Source organism: Limanda limanda, chromosome 10 (genome assembly GCF_963576545.1).
Source record: "Limanda limanda chromosome 10, fLimLim1.1, whole genome shotgun sequence".
Taxonomy (NCBI): Eukaryota; Metazoa; Chordata; class Actinopteri; order Pleuronectiformes; family Pleuronectidae; genus Limanda; species Limanda limanda.
In genome coordinates this window covers 2010738-2028086 of record NC_083645.1, presented here as the reverse complement: position 1 = coordinate 2028086, position 17349 = coordinate 2010738, and the positions used below count along the sequence as shown (strand labels likewise).

Genomic DNA, 17349 nt, shown 5'->3' with positions numbered 1-17349 from the left:
CCGCTCTACCAACTGAGCTATCGAAGGGTCAAATCCTGTTTAACAGTGTAGAATTCTTTTGGAAAATGTCCATATCCTGGTTAGAAAATGTTCAACTTTGGTGTGAACTGCCAATGACCTGTTTTGAGTCGTTCAGCCCTTTTTGCAAATGTCCACCTGTAAAAGCCACCTCCTTCAGGAAAATGTCCATATCCTGGTTAGAAAATGTTCAACTTTGTTCTGAGTCCCTATGCTGAACATTCAGGACATTGAATGCACCGCCTACTTTTTGGTCGTCGAGGTACCCTGACAAGAGGTGTGAACTGCTGATGATCTGTAACAAGTCGTTAAGCCTCTTTTGCAAATGTCCACCTGTAAAAGACTCCTCCTTCGAGCCGGAGTTGAACCAGCGACCTAAGGATGTCAACATATGTAACCTACAGTCCTCCGCTCTACCAACTGAGCTATCGAAGGGTCAAATCCTGTTTAACAGTGTAGAGTTCTTTTGGAAAATGTCCATATCCTGGTTAGAAAATGTTCAGCTGTCTTCAGAGTGCCTATGCTAAACATTCAGGACATTGAATTCCCCGCCTACTTTTTGGTCATTGAGGTACTCTGAAAAGATGTGTGAACAGCCAATGACCTGTTTTGAGTCGTTCAGCCCTTTTTGCAAATGTCCACCTGTAAAAGCCACCTCCTTCAGGAAAATGTCCATATCCTGGTTAGAAAATGTTCAACTTTGTTCTGAGTCCCTATGCTGAACATTCAGGACATTGAATGCACCGCCTACTTTTTGGTCGTCGAGGTACCCTGACAAGAGGTGTGAACTGCTGATGATCTGTTACAAGTCGTTAAGCCTCTTTTGCAAATGTCCACCTGTAAAAGACTCCTCCTTTAAGCTAGAGTTGAACCAGCGACCTAAGGATGTCAACATATGTAACCTACAGTCCTCCGCTCTACCAACTGAGCTATCGAAGGGTCAAATCCTGTTTAACAGTGTAGAATTCTTTTGGAAAATGTCCATATCCTGGTTAGAAAATGTTCAACTTTGGTGTGAACTGCCAATGACCTGTTTTGAGTCGTTCAGCCCTTTTTGCAAATGTCCACCTGTAAAAGCCACCTCCTTCAGGAAAATGTCCATATCCTGGTTAGAAAATGTTCAACTTTGTTCTGAGTCCCTATGCTTAACATTCAGGACATTGAATGCACCGCCTACTTTTTGGTCGTCGAGGTACCCTGACAAGAGGTGTGAACTGCTGATGATCTGTTACAAGTCGTTAAGCCTCTTTTGCAAATGTCCACCTGTAAAAGACTCCTCCTTCGAGCCGGAGTTGAACCAGCGACCTAAGGATGTCAATATATGTACACTACAGTCCTCCGCTCTACCAACTGAGCTATCGAAGGGTCAAATCCTGTTTAACAGTGTAGAATTCTTTTGGAAAATGTCCATATCCTGGTTAGAAAATGTTCAGCTGTCTTCAGAGTGCCTATGCTAAACATTCAGGACATTGAATTCCCCGCCTACTTTTTGGTCATTGAGGTACTCTGAAAAGATGTGTGAACAGCCGATGACCTGTTTTGAGTCGTTAAGCCTCTTTTGCAAATGTCCACCTGTAAAAGACACCTCCTTTAAGCTAGAGTTGAACCAGCGAACTAAGGATGTCAACATATGTAACCTACAGTCCTCCGCTCTACCAACTGAGTTATCGAAGGGTCAAATCCTGTTTAACAGTGTAGAATTCTTTTGGAAAATGTCCATATCCTGGTTAGAAAATGTTCAACTTTGGTGTGAACTGCCAATGACCTGTTTTGAGTCGTTCAGCCCTTTTTGCAAATGTCCACCTGTAAAAGCCACCTCCTTCAGGAAAATGTCCATATCCTGGTTAGAAAATGTTCAACTTTGTTCTGAGTCCCTATGCTGAACATTCAGGACATTGAATGCACCGCCTACTTTTTGGTCGTCGAGGTACCCTGACAAGAGGTGTGAACTGCTGATGATCTGTAACAAGTCGTTAAGCCTCTTTTGCAAATGTCCACCTGTAAAAGACTCCTCCTTCGAGCCGGAGTTGAACCAGCGACCTAAGGATGTCAACATATGTAACCTACAGTCCTCCGCTCTACCAACTGAGCTATCGAAGGGTCAAATCCTGTTTAACAGTGTAGAGTTCTTTTGGAAAATGTCCATATCCTGGTTAGAAAATGTTCAGCTGTCTTCAGAGTGCCTATGCTAAACATTCAGGACATTGAATTCCCCGCCTACTTTTTGGTCATTGAGGTACTCTGAAAAGATGTGTGAACAGCCGATGACCTGTTTTGAGTCGTTAAGCCTTTTTTGCAAATGTTCACCTGTATAAGCCACCTCCTTCAGGAAAATGTCCATATCCTGGTTAGAAAATGTTCAACTTTGTTCTGAGTCCCTATGCTTAACATTCAGGACATTGAATGCACCGCCTACTTTTTGGCAGCGAGGTACCCTGACAAGAGGTGTGAACTGCTGATAATCTGTTTCGAGTCGTTTCGTCTCTGTTGCAAATGTCCACCTGTAAAAGAATCCTCCTTCGATCCGGAGTTGAACCAGCGACTTAAGGATGTCAACATATGTACACTACAATCCTCCGCTCTACCAACTGAGCTATCGAAGGGTCAAATCCTGTTTAACAGTGTAGAATTCTTTTGGAAAATGGCCATATCCTGGTTAGAAAATGTTCAACTTTGGTGTGAACTGCCAATGACCTGTTTTGAGTCGTTCAGCCCTTTTTGCAAATGTCCACCTGTAAAAGCCACCTCCTTCAGGAAAATGTCCATATCCTGGTTAGAAAATGTTCAACTTTGTTCTGAGTCCCTATACTGAACATTCAGGACATTGAATGCCCCGCCTACTTTTGGACGTCGAGGTACCCTGACAAGATGTGAGAACTGCTGATGATCTGTTGCAAGTCGTTAAGCCTCTGTTGCAAATGTTCACCTGTAAAAGACTCCTCCTTCGAGCCGGAGTTGAACCAGCGACCTAAGGATGTCAACACATGTAACTAACAGTTCTCCGTTCTACCAACTGAGCTATCGAAGGGTCAAATCCTGTTTAACAGTGTAGAATTCTTTTGGAAAATGTCCATATCCTGGTTAGAACATTTTCAACTTTGTTCAGAGTCCCTATGCTGAACATTCAGGACATTGAATGCACCCCCTACGTTTTGGTCGTCGAGGTACCCTGACAAGAGGTGTGAACTGCTGATAATCTGTTTTGAGTCGTTAAGCCTCTGTTGAAAATGTCCACCTGTAAAAGACTCCTCCTTCTAGCCGGAGTTGAACCAGCGACCTAAGGATATCATTATGTGTAACCTACAGTCCTACGATGCTAAACATTCAGGACATTGAATGCTTACAGTCCTCCGCTCTACCAACTGAGCTATTGAAGGATCAAATCCTGTTTAACAGTGTTGCATTGTTTTGGAAAATTTCCATATCATGGTTAGAAAATGTTCAGCTGTCTTCAGAGTGCCTATGCTAAACATTCAGGACATTGAATGCCCCGCCTACTTTTTGGTCATTGAGGTACTCTTAAAAGAGGTGTGAATAGCCGATGACCTGTTTTGATTCGTTAAGCCTCTGTTGAAAATGTCCACCTGTAAAAGACTCCTCCTTCTAGCCGGAGTTGAACCAGGGACCTAAGGATGTCATTATGTGTAACCTGCAGTCCTACGATGCTAAACATTCAGGACATTGAATGCCCCGCCAACTTTTTGGTCATTGAGGATCTTTGTTCAGATTCCCTATACTGAACATTCAGAACATTGAATGCACCGCCTACTTTTTGGACGTTAAGGTACCCTGACAAGAGGTGTGAACTGCTGATGATCTGTTACAAGTCGTTTAGCCTCTGTTGCAAATGTCCACCTGTTAAAGACTCCTCCTTCGAGCCGGAGTTGAACCAGCGACCTAAGGATGTCAACATATGTAACCAACACTCCTCGGATGCCAAACATTCAGGACATTGAATGCCCCGCCAACTTTTTGGTCATTGAGGTTCTTTGGTGAGAGTCCCTATGCTGAACATACAGGACATTGAATGCCCCACCTACTTTTTGGTCATTGAGGTACTCTGAAAAGAGGTTTGAACTGCCGATGACTTGTTTTGAGTCGTTAAGCCTCTTTTGAACATGTCCACCTGTTAAAGACACCTCCTTCAGGCCAGAGTTGAACCAGCGACCTAAGGATGTCAACATATGTAACCGACAGTCCTCCGCTCTACCAACTGAGTTATCGAAGGGTCAAATCCTGTTTAACAGTGTAGAATTCTTTTGGAAAATGTCCATATCCTGGTTAGAAAATGTTCAACTTTGGTGTGAACTGCCAATGACCTGTTTTGAGTCGTTCAGCCCTTTTTGCAAATGTCCACCTGTAAAAGCCACCTCCTTCAGGAAAATGTCCATATCCTGGTTAGAAAATGTTCAACTTTGTTCTGAGTCCCTATGCTGAACATTCAGGACATTGAATGCACCGCCTACTTTTTGGTCGTCGAGGTACCCTGACAAGAGGTGTGAACTGCTGATGATCTGTTACAAGTCGTTAAGCCTCTTTTGCAAATGTCCACCTGTAAAAGACTCCTCCTTTAAGCTAGAGTTGAACCAGCGACCTAAGGATGTCAACATATGTAACCTACAGTCCTCCGCTCTACCAACTGAGCTATCGAAGGGTCAAATCCTGTTTAACAGTGTAGAATTCTTTTGGAAAATGTCCATATCCTGGTTAGAAAATGTTCAACTTTGGTGTGAACTGCCAATGACCTGTTTTGAGTCGTTCAGCCCTTTTTGCAAATGTCCACCTGTAAAAGCCACCTCCTTCAGGAAAATGTCCATATCCTGGTTAGAAAATGTTCAACTTTGTTCTGAGTCCCTATGCTGAACATTCAGGACATTGAATGCACCGCCTACTTTTTGGTCGTCGAGGTACCCTGACAAGAGGTGTGAACTGCTGATGATCTGTTACAAGTCGTTAAGCCTCTTTTGCAAATGTCCACCTGTAAAAGACTCCTCCTTCGAGCCGGAGTTGAACCAGCGACCTAAGGATGTCAACATATGTAACCTACAGTCCTCCGCTCTACCAACTGAGCTATCGAAGGGTCAAATCCTGTTTAACAGTGTTGCATTGTTTTGAAAATGTCCATATCATGGTTAGAAAATGTTCAGCTGTCTTCAGAGTGCCTATGCTAAACATTCAGGACATTGAATGCCCCGCCAACTTTTTGGTCATTGAGGTTCTTTGGTCAGAGTCCCTATGCTAAACATTCAGGACATTGAATTCCCCGCCTACTTTTTGGTCATTGAGGTACTCTGAAAAGATGTGTGAACAGCCGATGACCTGTTTTGAGTCGTTAAGCCTCTTTTGCAAATGTCCACCTGTAAAAGACACCTCCTTTAAGCTAGAGTTGAACCAGCGACCTAAGGATGTCAGCATATGTAACCAAACACCTCCGATGCTAAACATTCAGGACATTGAATGCCCCGCCAACTTTTTGGTCATTGAGGTTCTTTGTTCAGAGTCCCTATGCTGAACATTCAGGACATTGAATGCCCCGCCTACTTTTTGGTCATTGAGGTACCCTGACAAGAGGTGTGAACTGCTGATAATCTGTTATGAGTCGTTAAGCCTCTGTTGAAAATGTCCACCTGTAAAAGACTCCTCCTTCGAGCCGGAGTTGAAATAGCGACCTAAGGATGACAACATGTGTAATCACAGTCCTACGATCCTAAACATTCAGGACATTGAATGCCCCGCCAACTTTTTGGTCATTGAGGATCTTTGTTCAGATTCCCTATACTGAACATTCAGGACATTTAATGCACCGCCTACTTTTTGGACGTCGAGGTACCCTGACAAGAGGTGTGAACTGCTGATGATCTGTTACAAGTCGTTTAGCCTCTGTTGCAAATGTACACCTGTAAAAAACTCCTCCTTCGAGCCGGAGTTGAACCAGCGACCTAAGGATGTCAACATATGTACACTACAGTCCTCCGCTCTACCAACTGAGCTATCGAAGGGTCAAATCCTGTTTAACAGTGTAGAATTCTTTTGGAAAATTTCCATATCCTGGTTAGAAAATGTTCAGCTGTCTTCAGAGTGCCTATGCTAAACATTCAGGACATTGAATTCCCCGCCTACTTTTTGGTCATTGAGGTACCCTGACAAGAGGTGTGAACTGCTGATGATCTGTTACAATACGTTAAGCCTCTTTTGCAAATGTCCACCTGTAAAAGACTCCTCCTTCGAGCCGGAGTTGAACCAGCGACCTAAGGATGTCAACATATGTAACCTACAGTCCTCCGCTCTACCAACTGAGCTATCGAAGGGTCAAATCCTGTTTAACAGTGTAGAATTCTTTTGGAAAATTTCCATATCCTGGTTAGAAAATGTTCAGCTGTCTTCAGAGTGCCTATGCTAAACATTCAGGACATTGAATTCCCCGCCTACTTTTTGGTCATTGAGGTACCCTGACAAGAGGTGTGAACTGCTGATGATCTGTTACAATACGTTAAGCCTCTTTTGCAAATGTCCACCTGTAAAAGACTCCTCCTTCGAGCCGGAGTTGAACCAGCGACCTAAGGATGTCAACATATGTAACCAACACTCCTCGGATGCCAAACATTCAGGACATTGAATGCCCCGCCAACTTTTTGGTCATTGAGGTTCTTTGGTGAGAGTCCCTATGCTGAACATACAGGACATTGAATGCCCCACCTACTTTTTGGTCATTGAGGTACTCTGAAAAGAGGTTTGAACTGCCGATGACTTGTTTTGAGTCGTTAAGCCTCTTTTGAACATGTCCACCTGTTAAAGACACCTCCTTCAGGCCAGAGTTGAACCAGCGACCTAAGGATGTCAACATATGTAACCGACAGTCCTCCGCTCTACCAACTGAGTTATCGAAGGGTCAAATCCTGTTTAACAGTGTAGAATTCTTTTGGAAAATGTCCATATCCTGGTTAGAAAATGTTCAACTTTGGTGTGAACTGCCAATGACCTGTTTTGAGTCGTTCAGCCCTTTTTGCAAATGTCCACCTGTAAAAGCCACCTCCTTCAGGAAAATGTCCATATCCTGGTTAGAAAATGTTCAACTTTGTTCTGAGTCCCTATGCTGAACATTCAGGACATTGAATGCACCGCCTACTTTTTGGTCGTCGAGGTACCCTGACAAGAGGTGTGAACTGCTGATGATCTGTTACAAGTCGTTAAGCCTCTTTTGCAAATGTCCACCTGTAAAAGACTCCTCCTTTAAGCTAGAGTTGAACCAGCGACCTAAGGATGTCAACATATGTAACCTACAGTCCTCCGCTCTACCAACTGAGCTATCGAAGGGTCAAATCCTGTTTAACAGTGTAGAATTCTTTTGGAAAATGTCCATATCCTGGTTAGAAAATGTTCAACTTTGGTGTGAACTGCCAATGACCTGTTTTGAGTCGTTCAGCCCTTTTTGCAAATGTCCACCTGTAAAAGCCACCTCCTTCAGGAAAATGTCCATATCCTGGTTAGAAAATGTTCAACTTTGTTCTGAGTCCCTATGCTGAACATTCAGGACATTGAATGCACCGCCTACTTTTTGGTCGTCGAGGTACCCTGACAAGAGGTGTGAACTGCTGATGATCTGTTACAAGTCGTTAAGCCTCTTTTGCAAATGTCCACCTGTAAAAGACTCCTCCTTCGAGCCGGAGTTGAACCAGCGACCTAAGGATGTCAACATATGTAACCTACAGTCCTCCGCTCTACCAACTGAGCTATCGAAGGGTCAAATCCTGTTTAACAGTGTTGCATTGTTTTGAAAATGTCCATATCATGGTTAGAAAATGTTCAGCTGTCTTCAGAGTGCCTATGCTAAACATTCAGGACATTGAATGCCCCGCCAACTTTTTGGTCATTGAGGTTCTTTGGTCAGAGTCCCTATGCTAAACATTCAGGACATTGAATTCCCCGCCTACTTTTTGGTCATTGAGGTACTCTGAAAAGATGTGTGAACAGCCGATGACCTGTTTTGAGTCGTTAAGCCTCTTTTGCAAATGTCCACCTGTAAAAGACACCTCCTTTAAGCTAGAGTTGAACCAGCGACCTAAGGATGTCAGCATATGTAACCAAACACCTCCGATGCTAAACATTCAGGACATTGAATGCCCCGCCAACTTTTTGGTCATTGAGGTTCTTTGTTCAGAGTCCCTATGCTGAACATTCAGGACATTGAATGCCCCGCCTACTTTTTGGTCATTGAGGTACCCTGACAAGAGGTGTGAACTGCTGATAATCTGTTATGAGTCGTTAAGCCTCTGTTGAAAATGTCCACCTGTAAAAGACTCCTCCTTCGAGCCGGAGTTGAAATAGCGACCTAAGGATGACAACATGTGTAATCACAGTCCTACGATCCTAAACATTCAGGACATTGAATGCCCCGCCAACTTTTTGGTCATTGAGGATCTTTGTTCAGATTCCCTATACTGAACATTCAGGACATTTAATGCACCGCCTACTTTTTGGACGTCGAGGTACCCTGACAAGAGGTGTGAACTGCTGATGATCTGTTACAAGTCGTTTAGCCTCTGTTGCAAATGTACACCTGTAAAAAACTCCTCCTTCGAGCCGGAGTTGAACCAGCGACCTAAGGATGTCAACATATGTACACTACAGTCCTCCGCTCTACCAACTGAGCTATCGAAGGGTCAAATCCTGTTTAACAGTGTAGAATTCTTTTGGAAAATTTCCATATCCTGGTTAGAAAATGTTCAGCTGTCTTCAGAGTGCCTATGCTAAACATTCAGGACATTGAATTCCCCGCCTACTTTTTGGTCATTGAGGTACCCTGACAAGAGGTGTGAACTGCTGATGATCTGTTACAATACGTTAAGCCTCTTTTGCAAATGTCCACCTGTAAAAGACTCCTCCTTCGAGCCGGAGTTGAACCAGCGACCTAAGGATGTCAACATATGTAACCTACAGTCCTCCGCTCTACCAACTGAGCTATCGAAGGGTCAAATCCTGCTTAACAGTGCAGAATTCTTTTGGAAAATGTCCATATCCTGGTTAGAAAATGTTCAGCTGTCTTCAGAGTGCCTATGCTAAACATTCAGGACATTGAATTCCCCGCCTACTTTTTGGTCATTGAGGTACTCTGAAAAGATGTGTGAACAGCCGATGACCTGTTTTGAGTCGTTAAGCCTCTTTTGCAAATGTCCACCTGTAAAAGACTCCTCCTTCGAGCCGGAGTTGAACCAGCGACCTAAGGATGTCAACATATGTACACTACAGTCCTCCGCTCTACCAACTGAGCTATCGAAGGGTCAAATCCTGTTTAACAGTGTAGAATTCTTTTGGAAAATGTCCATATCCTGGTTAGAAAATGTTCAGCTGTGTTCAGAGTGCCTATGCTAAACATTCAGGACATTGAATTCCCCGCCTACTTTTTGGTCATTGAGGTACTCTGAAAAGATGTGTGAACAGCCGATGACCTGTTTTGAGTCGTTAAGCCTCTTTTGCAAATGTCCACCTGTAAAAGACACCTCCTTTAAGCTAGAGTTGAACCAGCGACCTAAGGATGTCAACATATGTAACCTACAGTCCTCCGCTCTACCAACTGAGTTATCGAAGGGTCAAATCCTGTTTAACAGTGTAGAATTCTTTTGGAAAATGTCCATTTCCTGGTTAGAAAATGTTCAACTTTGGTGTGAACTGCCAATGACCTGTTTTGAGTCGTTCAGCCCTTTTTGCAAATGTCCACCTGTAAAAGCCACCTCCTTCAGGAAAATGTCCATATCCTGGTTAGAAAATGTGCAACTTTGTTCTGAGTCCCTATGCTGAACATTCATGACATTTAATGCACCGCCTACTTTTTGGACGTCGAGGTACCCTGACAAGAGGTGTGAACTGCTGATGACCTGTTACAAGTCGTTAAGCCTCTTTTGCAAATGTCCACCTGTAAAAGACTCCTCCTTCGAGCCGGAGTTGAACCAGCGACCTAAGGATGTCAACATATGTAACCTACAGTCCTCCGCTCTACCAACTGAGCTATCGAAGGGTCAAATCCTGTTTAACAGTGTTGCATTGTTTTGAAAATGTCCATATCATGGTTAGAAAATGTTCAGCTGTCTTCAGAGTGCCTATGCTAAACATTCAGGACATTGAATGCCCCGCCAACTTTTTGGTCATTGAGGTTCTTTGGTCAGAGTCCCTATGCTAAACATTCAGGACATTGAATTCCCCGCCTACTCTTTCGTCATTGAGGTACTCTGAAAAGATGTGTGAACAGCCGATGACCTGTTTTGAGTCGTTAAGCCTCTTTTGCAAATGTCCACCTGTAAAAGACACCTCCTTTAAGCTAGAGTTGAACCAGCGACCTAAGGATGTCAGCATATGTAACCAAACACCTCCGATGCTAAACATTCAGGACATTGAATGCCCCGCCAACTTTTTGGTCATTGAGGTTCTTTGTTCAGAGTCCCTATGCTGAACATTCAGGACATTGAATGCCCCGCCTACTTTTTGGTCATTGAGGTACTCTGAAAAGAGGTGTGAACTGCCAATGACCTGTTTTGAGTCGTTCAGCCCTTTTTGCAAATGTACACCTGTAAAAGCCACCTCCTTCAGGAAAATGTCCATATCCTGGTTAGAAAATGTTCAACTTTGTTCTGAGTCCCTATGCTGAAACTTCAGGACATTGAATGCACCGCCTACTTTTTGGTCGTAGAGGTACCCTGACAAGAGGTGTGAACTGCTGATAATCTGTTTCGAGTCGTTAAGCCTCTGTTGAAAATGTCCACCTGTAAAAGACTCCTCCTTCGAGCCGGAGTTGAAATAGCGACCTAAGGATGACAACATGTGTAATCACAGTCCTACGATCCTAAACATTCAGGACATTGAATGCCCCGCCAACTTTTTGGTCATTGAGGATCTTTGTTCAGATTCCCTATACTGAACATTCAGGACATTTAATGCACCGCCTACTTTTTGGACGTCGAGGTACCCTGACAAGAGGTGTGAACTGCTGATGATCTGTTACAAGTCGTTTAGCCTCTGTTGCAAATGTACACCTGTAAAAGACTCCTCCTTCGAGCCGGAGTTGAACCAGCGACCTAAGGATGTCAACATATGTACACTACAGTCCTCCGCTCTACCAACTGAGCTATCGAAGGGTAAAATCCTGTTTAACAGTGTAGAATTCTTTTGGAAAATGTCCATTTCCTGGTTAGAAAATGTTCAACTTTGGTGTGAACTGCCAATGACCTGTTTTGAGTCGTTCAGCCCTTTTTGCAAATGTCCACCTGTAAAAGCCACCTCCTTCAGGAAAATGTCCATATCCTGGTTAGAAAATGTGCAACTTTGTTCTGAGTCCCTATGCTGAACATTCAGGACATTTAATGCACCGCCTACTTTTTGGACGTCGAGGTACCCTGACAAGAGGTGTGAACTGCTGATGATCTGTTACAAGTCGTTTAGCCTCTGTTGCAAATGTACACCTGTAAAAGACTCCTCCTTCGAGCCGGAGTTGAACCAGCGACCTAAGGATGTCAACATATGTACACTACAGTCCTCCGCTCTACCAACTGAGCTATCGAAGGGTCAAATCCTGTTTAACAGTGTAGAATTCTTTTGGAAAATGTCCATATCCTGTTTAGAAAATGTTCAGCTGTCTTCAGAGTGCCTATGCTAAACATTCAGGACATTGAATTCCCCGCCTACTTTTTGGTCATTGAGGTACTCTGAAAAGATGTGTGAACAGCCGATGACCTGTTTTGAGTCGTTAAGCCTCTTTTGCAAATGTCCACCTGTAAAAGACACCTCCTTTAAGCTAGAGTTGAACCAGCGACCTAAGGATGTCAACATATGTAACCTACAGTCCTCCGCTCTACCAACTGAGTTATCGAAGGGTCAAATCCTGTTTAACAGTGTAGAATTCTTTTGGAAAATGTCCATATCCTGGTTAGAAAATGTTCAACTTTGGTGTGAACTGCCAATGACCTGTTTTGAGTCGTTCAGCCCTTTTTGCAAATGTCCACCTGTAAAAGCCACCTCCTTCAGGAAAATGTCCATATCCTGGTTAGAAAATGTTCAACTTTGTTCTGAGTCCCTATGCTTAACATTCAGGACATTGAATGCACCGCCTACTTTTTGGTTGTCGAGGTACCCTGACAAGAGGTGTGAACTGCTGATGATCTGTTACAAGTCGTTAAGCCTCTTTTGCAAATGTCCACCTGTAAAAGACTCCTCCTTCGAGCCGGAGTTGAACCAGCGACCTAAGGATGTCAATATATGTACACTACAGTCCTCCGCTCTACCAACTGAGCTATCGAAGGGTCAAATCCTGTTTAACAGTGTAGAATTCCTTTGGAAAATGTCCATATCCTGGTTAGAAAATGTTCAGCTGTCTTCAGAGTGCCTATGCTAAACATTCAGGACATTGAATTCCCCGCCTACTTTTTGGTCATTGAGGTACTCTGAAAAGATGTGTGAACAGCCGATGACCTGTTTTGAGTCGTTAAGCCTCTTTTGCAAATGTCCACCTGTAAAAGACACCTCCTTTAAGCTAGAGTTGAACCAGCGACCTAAGGATGTCAACATATGTAACCTACAGTCCTCCGCTCTACCAACTGAGTTATCGAAGGGTCAAATCCTGTTTAACAGTGTAGAATTCTTTTGGAAAATGTCCATATCCTGGTTAGAAAATGTTCAACTTTGGTGTGAACTGCCAATGACCTGTTTTGAGTCGTTCAGCCCTTTTTGCAAATGTCCACCTGTAAAAGCCACCTCCTTCAGGAAAATGTCCATATCCTGGTTAGAAAATGTTCAACTTTGTTCTGAGTCCCTATGCTAAACATTCAGGACATTGAATTCCCCGCCTACTTTTTGGTCATTGAGGTACTCTGAAAAGATGTGTGAACAGCCGATGACCTGTTTTGAGTCGTTAAGCCTCTTTTGCAAATGTCCACCTGTAAAAGACACCTCCTTTAAGCTAGAGTTGAACCAGCGACCTAAGGATGTCAACATATGTAACCTACAGTCCTCCGCTCTACCAACTGAGTTATCGAAGGGTCAAATCCTGTTTAACAGTGTAGAATTCTTTTGGAAAATGTCCATATCCTGGTTAGAAAATGTTCAACTTTGGTGTGAACTGCCAATGACCTGTTTTGAGTCGTTCAGCCCTTTTTGCAAATGTCCACCTGTAAAAGCCACCTCCTTCAGGAAAATGTCCATATCCTGGTTAGAAAATGTTCAACTTTGTTCTGAGTCCCTATGCTGAACATTCAGGACATTGAATGCACCGCCTACTTTTTGGTCGTCGAGGTACCCTGACAAGAGGTGTGAACTGCTGATGATCTGTTACAAGTCGTTAAGCCTCTTTTGCAAATGTCCACCTGTAAAAGACTCCTCCTTTAAGCTAGAGTTGAACCAGCGACCTAAGGATGTCAACATATGTAACCTACAGTCCTCCGCTCTACCAACTGAGCTATCGAAGGGTCAAATCCTGTTTAACAGTGTAGAATTCTTTTGGAAAATGTCCATATCCTGGTTAGAAAATGTTCAACTTTGGTGTGAACTGCCAATGACCTGTTTTGAGTCGTTCAGCCCTTTTTGCAAATGTCCACCTGTAAAAGCCACCTCCTTCAGGAAAATGTCCATATCCTGGTTAGAAAATGTTCAACTTTGTTCTGAGTCCCTATGCTGAACATTCAGGACATTGAATGCACCGCCTACTTTTTGGTCGTCGAGGTACCCTGACAAGAGGTGTGAACTGCTGATGATCTGTTACAAGTCGTTAAGCCTCTTTTGCAAATGTCCACCTGTAAAAGACTCCTCCTTCGAGGCGGAGTTGAACCAGCGACCTAAGGATGTCAACATATGTAACCTACAGTCCTCCGCTCTACCAACTGAGCTATCGAAGGGTCAAATCCTGTTTAACAGTGTTGCATTGTTTTGAAAATGTCCATATCATGGTTAGAAAATGTTCAGCTGTCTTCAGAGTGCCTATGCTAAACATTCAGGACATTGAATGCCCCGCCAACTTTTTGGTCATTGAGGTTCTTTGGTCAGAGTCCCTATGCTAAACATTCAGGACATTGAATTCCCCGCCTACTTTTTGGTCATTGAGGTACTCTGAAAAGATGTGTGAACAGCCGATGACCTGTTTTGAGTCGTTAAGCCTCTTTTGCAAATGTCCACCTGTAAAAGACACCTCCTTTAAGCTAGAGTTGAACCAGCGACCTAAGGATGTCAGCATATGTAACCAAACACCTCCGATGCTAAACATTCAGGACATTGAATGCCCCGCCAACTTTTTGGTCATTGAGGTTCTTTGTTCAGAGTCCCTATGCTGAACATTCAGGACATTGAATGCCCCGCCTACTTTTTGGTCATTGAGGTACCCTGACAAGAGGTGTGAACTGCTGATAATCTGTTATGAGTCGTTAAGCCTCTGTTGAAAATGTCCACCTGTAAAAGACTCCTCCTTCGAGCCGGAGTTGAAATAGCGACCTAAGGATGACAACATGTGTAATCACAGTCCTACGATCCTAAACATTCAGGACATTGAATGCCCCGCCAACTTTTTGGTCATTGAGGATCTTTGTTCAGATTCCCTATACTGAACATTCAGGACATTTAATGCACCGCCTACTTTTTGGACGTCGAGGTACCCTGACAAGAGTTGTGAACTGCTGATGATCTGTTACAAGTCGTTTAGCCTCTGTTGCAAATGTACACCTGTAAAAAACTCCTCCTTCGAGCCGGAGTTGAACCAGCGACCTAAGGATGTCAACATATGTACACTACAGTCCTCCGCTCTACCAACTGAGCTATCGAAGGGTCAAATCCTGTTTAACAGTGTAGAATTCTTTTGGAAAATTTCCATATCCTGGTTAGAAAATGTTCAGCTGTCTTCAGAGTGCCTATGCTAAACATTCAGGACATTGAATTCCCCGCCTACTTTTTGGTCATTGAGGTACCCTGACAAGAGGTGTGAACTGCTGATGATCTGTTACAAGTCGTTAAGCCTCTTTTGCAAATTTCCACCTGTAAAAGACTCCTCCTTCGAGCCGGAGTTGAACCAGCGACCTAAGGATGTCAACATATGTACACTACAGTCCTCCGCTCTACCAACTGAGCTATCGAAGGGTCAAATCCTGTTTAACAGTGTAGAATTCTTTTGGAAAATGTCCATATCCTGGTTAGAAAATGTTCAGCTGTCTTCAGAGTGCCTATGCTAAACATTCAGGACATTGAATTCTCCGCCTACTTTTTGGTCATTGAGGTACTCTGAAAAGATGTGTGAACAGCCGATGACCTGTTTTGAGTCGTTAAGCATCTTTTGCAAATGTCCACCTGTAAAAGACACCTCCTTTAAGCTAGAGTTGAACCAGCGACCTAAGGATGTCAACATATGTAACCTACAGTCCTCCGCTCTACCAACTGAGCTATCGAAGGGTCAAATCCTGCTTAACAGTGTAGAATTCTTTTGGAAAATGTCCATATCCTGGTTAGAAAATGTTCAGCTGTCTTCAGAGTGCCTATGCTAAACATTCAGGACATTGAATTCCCCGCCTACTTTTTGGTCATTGAGGTACTCTGAAAAGATGTGTGAACAGCCGATGACCTGTTTTGAGTCGTTAAGCCTCTTTTGCAAATGTCCACCTGTAAAAGACACCTCCTTTAAGCTAGAGTTGAACCAGCAACCTAAGGATGTCAACATATGTAACCTACAGTCCTCCGCTCTACCAACTGAGTTATCGAAGGGTCAAATCCTGTTTAACAGTGTAGAATTCTTTTGGAAAATGTCCATATCCTGGTTAGAAAATGTTCAACTTTGGTGTGAACTGCCAATGACCTGTTTTGAGTCGTTCAGCCCTTTTTGCAAATGTCCACCTGTAAAAGCCACCTCCTTCAGGAAAATGTCCATATCCTGGTTAGAAAATGTTCAACTTTGTTCTGAGTCCCTATGCTGAACATTCAGGACATTGAATGCACCGCCTACTTTTTGGCAGCGAGGTACCCTGACAAGAGGTGTGAACTGCTGATAATCTGTTTCGAGTCGTTTCGTCTCTGTTGCAAATGTCCACCTGTAAAAGAATCCTCCTTCGATCCGGAGTTGAACCAGCGACTTAAGGATGTCAACATATGTACACTACAATCCTCCGCTCTACCAACTGAGCTATCGAAGGGTCATATCCTGTTTAACAGTGTAGAATTCTTTTGGAAAATGTCCATATCCTGGTTAGAAAATGTTCAACTTTGGTGTGAACTGCCAATGACCTGTTTTGAGTCGTTCAGCCCTTTTTGCAAATGTCCACCTGTAAAAGCCACCTCCTTCAGGAAAATGTCCATATCCTGGTTAGAAAATGTTCAACTTTGTTCTGAGTCCCTATACTGAACATTCAGGACATTGAATGCCCCGCCTACTTTTGGACGTCGAGGTACCCTGACAAGATGTGAGAACTGCTGATGATCTGTTGCAAGTCGTTAAGCCTCTGTTGCAAATGTTCACCTGTAAAAGACTCCTCCTTCGAGCCGGAGTTGAACCAGCGACCTAAGGATGTCAACACATGTAACTAACAGTCCTCCGTTCTACCAACTGAGCTATCGAAGGGTCAAATCCTGTTTAACAGTGTAGAATTCTTTTGGAAAATGTCCATATCCTGGTTAGAAAATGTTCAACTTTGTTCAGAGTCCCTATGCTGAACATTCAGGACATTGAATGCACCGCCTACGTTTTGGTCGTCGAGGTACCCTGACAAGAGGTGTGAACTGCTGATAATCTGTTTTGAGTCGTTAAGCCTCTGTTGAAAATGTCCACCTGTAAAAGACTCCTCCTTCTAGCCGGAGTTGAACCAGCGACCTAAGGATATCATTATGTGTAACCTACAGTCCTACGATGCTAAACATTCAGGACATTGAATGCTTACAGTCCTCCGCTCTACCAACTGAGCTATTGAAGGATCAAATCCTGTTTAACAGTGTTGCATTGTTTTGGAAAATTTCCATATCATGGTTAGAAAATGTTCAGCTGTCTTCAGAGTGCTTATGCTAAACATTCAGGACATTGAATGCCCCGCCTACTTTTTGGTCACTGAGGTACTCTGAAAAGAGGTGTGAACTGCCGATGACCTGTTTTGGGTCGTTAAGCCTTTTTTGCAAATGTCCACCTGTAAAAGACTCCTCCTTCTAGCCGGAGTTGAACCAGCGACCTAAGGATGTCCTTATGTGTAACCTGCAGTCCTACGATGCTAAACATTCAGGACATTGACTGCCCCGCCAACTTTTTGGTCATTGAGGATCTTTGTTCAGATTCCCTATACTGAACATTCAGGACATTGAATGCACCGCCTACTTTTTGGACGTTAAGGTACC

The 17349-nt window shown here is 43.5% G+C and overlaps 24 non-coding genes across 24 annotated transcripts; all 24 read right to left on the bottom strand.

Moving 5' to 3' along the window:
- Positions 1–365: 365 nt before the first annotated feature.
- Positions 366–453, bottom strand: trnay-gua (transfer RNA tyrosine (anticodon GUA)). Its single transcript is given in 2 exon segments — positions 366–401; positions 417–453. It is a non-coding gene; the product is annotated as a tRNA-Tyr (tRNA).
- Positions 454–869: 416 nt separating this feature from the next.
- On the bottom strand, positions 870–957 carry trnay-gua (transfer RNA tyrosine (anticodon GUA)). The gene is given in 2 exon segments: positions 870–905; positions 921–957. It is a non-coding gene; the product is annotated as a tRNA-Tyr (tRNA).
- A 338-nt stretch (positions 958–1295) lies between these two features.
- Positions 1296–1383, bottom strand: trnay-gua (transfer RNA tyrosine (anticodon GUA)). The gene is given in 2 exon segments: positions 1296–1331; positions 1347–1383. It is a non-coding gene; the product is annotated as a tRNA-Tyr (tRNA).
- Positions 1384–2030: 647 nt separating this feature from the next.
- On the bottom strand, positions 2031–2118 carry trnay-gua (transfer RNA tyrosine (anticodon GUA)). The gene is given in 2 exon segments: positions 2031–2066; positions 2082–2118. It is a non-coding gene; the product is annotated as a tRNA-Tyr (tRNA).
- Positions 2119–3267: 1149 nt separating this feature from the next.
- On the bottom strand, positions 3268–3395 carry trnay-gua (transfer RNA tyrosine (anticodon GUA)). Its single transcript has 2 exons — positions 3359–3395; positions 3268–3303 (listed from the first exon to the last, which is right to left on the bottom strand). It is a non-coding gene; the product is annotated as a tRNA-Tyr (tRNA).
- A 1189-nt stretch (positions 3396–4584) lies between these two features.
- On the bottom strand, positions 4585–4672 carry trnay-gua (transfer RNA tyrosine (anticodon GUA)). The gene is given in 2 exon segments: positions 4585–4620; positions 4636–4672. It is a non-coding gene; the product is annotated as a tRNA-Tyr (tRNA).
- Positions 4673–5010: 338 nt separating this feature from the next.
- Positions 5011–5098, bottom strand: trnay-gua (transfer RNA tyrosine (anticodon GUA)). Its single transcript is given in 2 exon segments — positions 5011–5046; positions 5062–5098. It is a non-coding gene; the product is annotated as a tRNA-Tyr (tRNA).
- An 831-nt stretch (positions 5099–5929) lies between these two features.
- Positions 5930–6017, bottom strand: trnay-gua (transfer RNA tyrosine (anticodon GUA)). Its single transcript is given in 2 exon segments — positions 5930–5965; positions 5981–6017. It is a non-coding gene; the product is annotated as a tRNA-Tyr (tRNA).
- A 221-nt stretch (positions 6018–6238) lies between these two features.
- Positions 6239–6326, bottom strand: trnay-gua (transfer RNA tyrosine (anticodon GUA)). Its single transcript is given in 2 exon segments — positions 6239–6274; positions 6290–6326. It is a non-coding gene; the product is annotated as a tRNA-Tyr (tRNA).
- A 918-nt stretch (positions 6327–7244) lies between these two features.
- On the bottom strand, positions 7245–7332 carry trnay-gua (transfer RNA tyrosine (anticodon GUA)). The gene is given in 2 exon segments: positions 7245–7280; positions 7296–7332. It is a non-coding gene; the product is annotated as a tRNA-Tyr (tRNA).
- Positions 7333–7670: 338 nt separating this feature from the next.
- trnay-gua (transfer RNA tyrosine (anticodon GUA)) lies at positions 7671–7758 on the bottom strand. The gene is given in 2 exon segments: positions 7671–7706; positions 7722–7758. It is a non-coding gene; the product is annotated as a tRNA-Tyr (tRNA).
- Positions 7759–8589: 831 nt separating this feature from the next.
- On the bottom strand, positions 8590–8677 carry trnay-gua (transfer RNA tyrosine (anticodon GUA)). Its single transcript is given in 2 exon segments — positions 8590–8625; positions 8641–8677. It is a non-coding gene; the product is annotated as a tRNA-Tyr (tRNA).
- A 221-nt stretch (positions 8678–8898) lies between these two features.
- Positions 8899–8986, bottom strand: trnay-gua (transfer RNA tyrosine (anticodon GUA)). Its single transcript is given in 2 exon segments — positions 8899–8934; positions 8950–8986. It is a non-coding gene; the product is annotated as a tRNA-Tyr (tRNA).
- Positions 8987–9207: 221 nt separating this feature from the next.
- trnay-gua (transfer RNA tyrosine (anticodon GUA)) lies at positions 9208–9295 on the bottom strand. The gene is given in 2 exon segments: positions 9208–9243; positions 9259–9295. It is a non-coding gene; the product is annotated as a tRNA-Tyr (tRNA).
- Positions 9296–9942: 647 nt separating this feature from the next.
- On the bottom strand, positions 9943–10030 carry trnay-gua (transfer RNA tyrosine (anticodon GUA)). The gene is given in 2 exon segments: positions 9943–9978; positions 9994–10030. It is a non-coding gene; the product is annotated as a tRNA-Tyr (tRNA).
- Positions 10031–11056: 1026 nt separating this feature from the next.
- trnay-gua (transfer RNA tyrosine (anticodon GUA)) lies at positions 11057–11144 on the bottom strand. Its single transcript is given in 2 exon segments — positions 11057–11092; positions 11108–11144. It is a non-coding gene; the product is annotated as a tRNA-Tyr (tRNA).
- Positions 11145–11482: 338 nt separating this feature from the next.
- On the bottom strand, positions 11483–11570 carry trnay-gua (transfer RNA tyrosine (anticodon GUA)). Its single transcript is given in 2 exon segments — positions 11483–11518; positions 11534–11570. It is a non-coding gene; the product is annotated as a tRNA-Tyr (tRNA).
- A 647-nt stretch (positions 11571–12217) lies between these two features.
- Positions 12218–12305, bottom strand: trnay-gua (transfer RNA tyrosine (anticodon GUA)). Its single transcript is given in 2 exon segments — positions 12218–12253; positions 12269–12305. It is a non-coding gene; the product is annotated as a tRNA-Tyr (tRNA).
- Positions 12306–13378: 1073 nt separating this feature from the next.
- Positions 13379–13466, bottom strand: trnay-gua (transfer RNA tyrosine (anticodon GUA)). Its single transcript is given in 2 exon segments — positions 13379–13414; positions 13430–13466. It is a non-coding gene; the product is annotated as a tRNA-Tyr (tRNA).
- A 338-nt stretch (positions 13467–13804) lies between these two features.
- On the bottom strand, positions 13805–13892 carry trnay-gua (transfer RNA tyrosine (anticodon GUA)). Its single transcript is given in 2 exon segments — positions 13805–13840; positions 13856–13892. It is a non-coding gene; the product is annotated as a tRNA-Tyr (tRNA).
- Positions 13893–14723: 831 nt separating this feature from the next.
- Positions 14724–14811, bottom strand: trnay-gua (transfer RNA tyrosine (anticodon GUA)). The gene is given in 2 exon segments: positions 14724–14759; positions 14775–14811. It is a non-coding gene; the product is annotated as a tRNA-Tyr (tRNA).
- Positions 14812–15032: 221 nt separating this feature from the next.
- Positions 15033–15120, bottom strand: trnay-gua (transfer RNA tyrosine (anticodon GUA)). The gene is given in 2 exon segments: positions 15033–15068; positions 15084–15120. It is a non-coding gene; the product is annotated as a tRNA-Tyr (tRNA).
- A 221-nt stretch (positions 15121–15341) lies between these two features.
- On the bottom strand, positions 15342–15429 carry trnay-gua (transfer RNA tyrosine (anticodon GUA)). The gene is given in 2 exon segments: positions 15342–15377; positions 15393–15429. It is a non-coding gene; the product is annotated as a tRNA-Tyr (tRNA).
- A 1380-nt stretch (positions 15430–16809) lies between these two features.
- trnay-gua (transfer RNA tyrosine (anticodon GUA)) lies at positions 16810–16937 on the bottom strand. Its single transcript has 2 exons — positions 16901–16937; positions 16810–16845 (listed from the first exon to the last, which is right to left on the bottom strand). It is a non-coding gene; the product is annotated as a tRNA-Tyr (tRNA).
- Between the last annotated feature and the right edge of the window lie 412 nt (positions 16938–17349).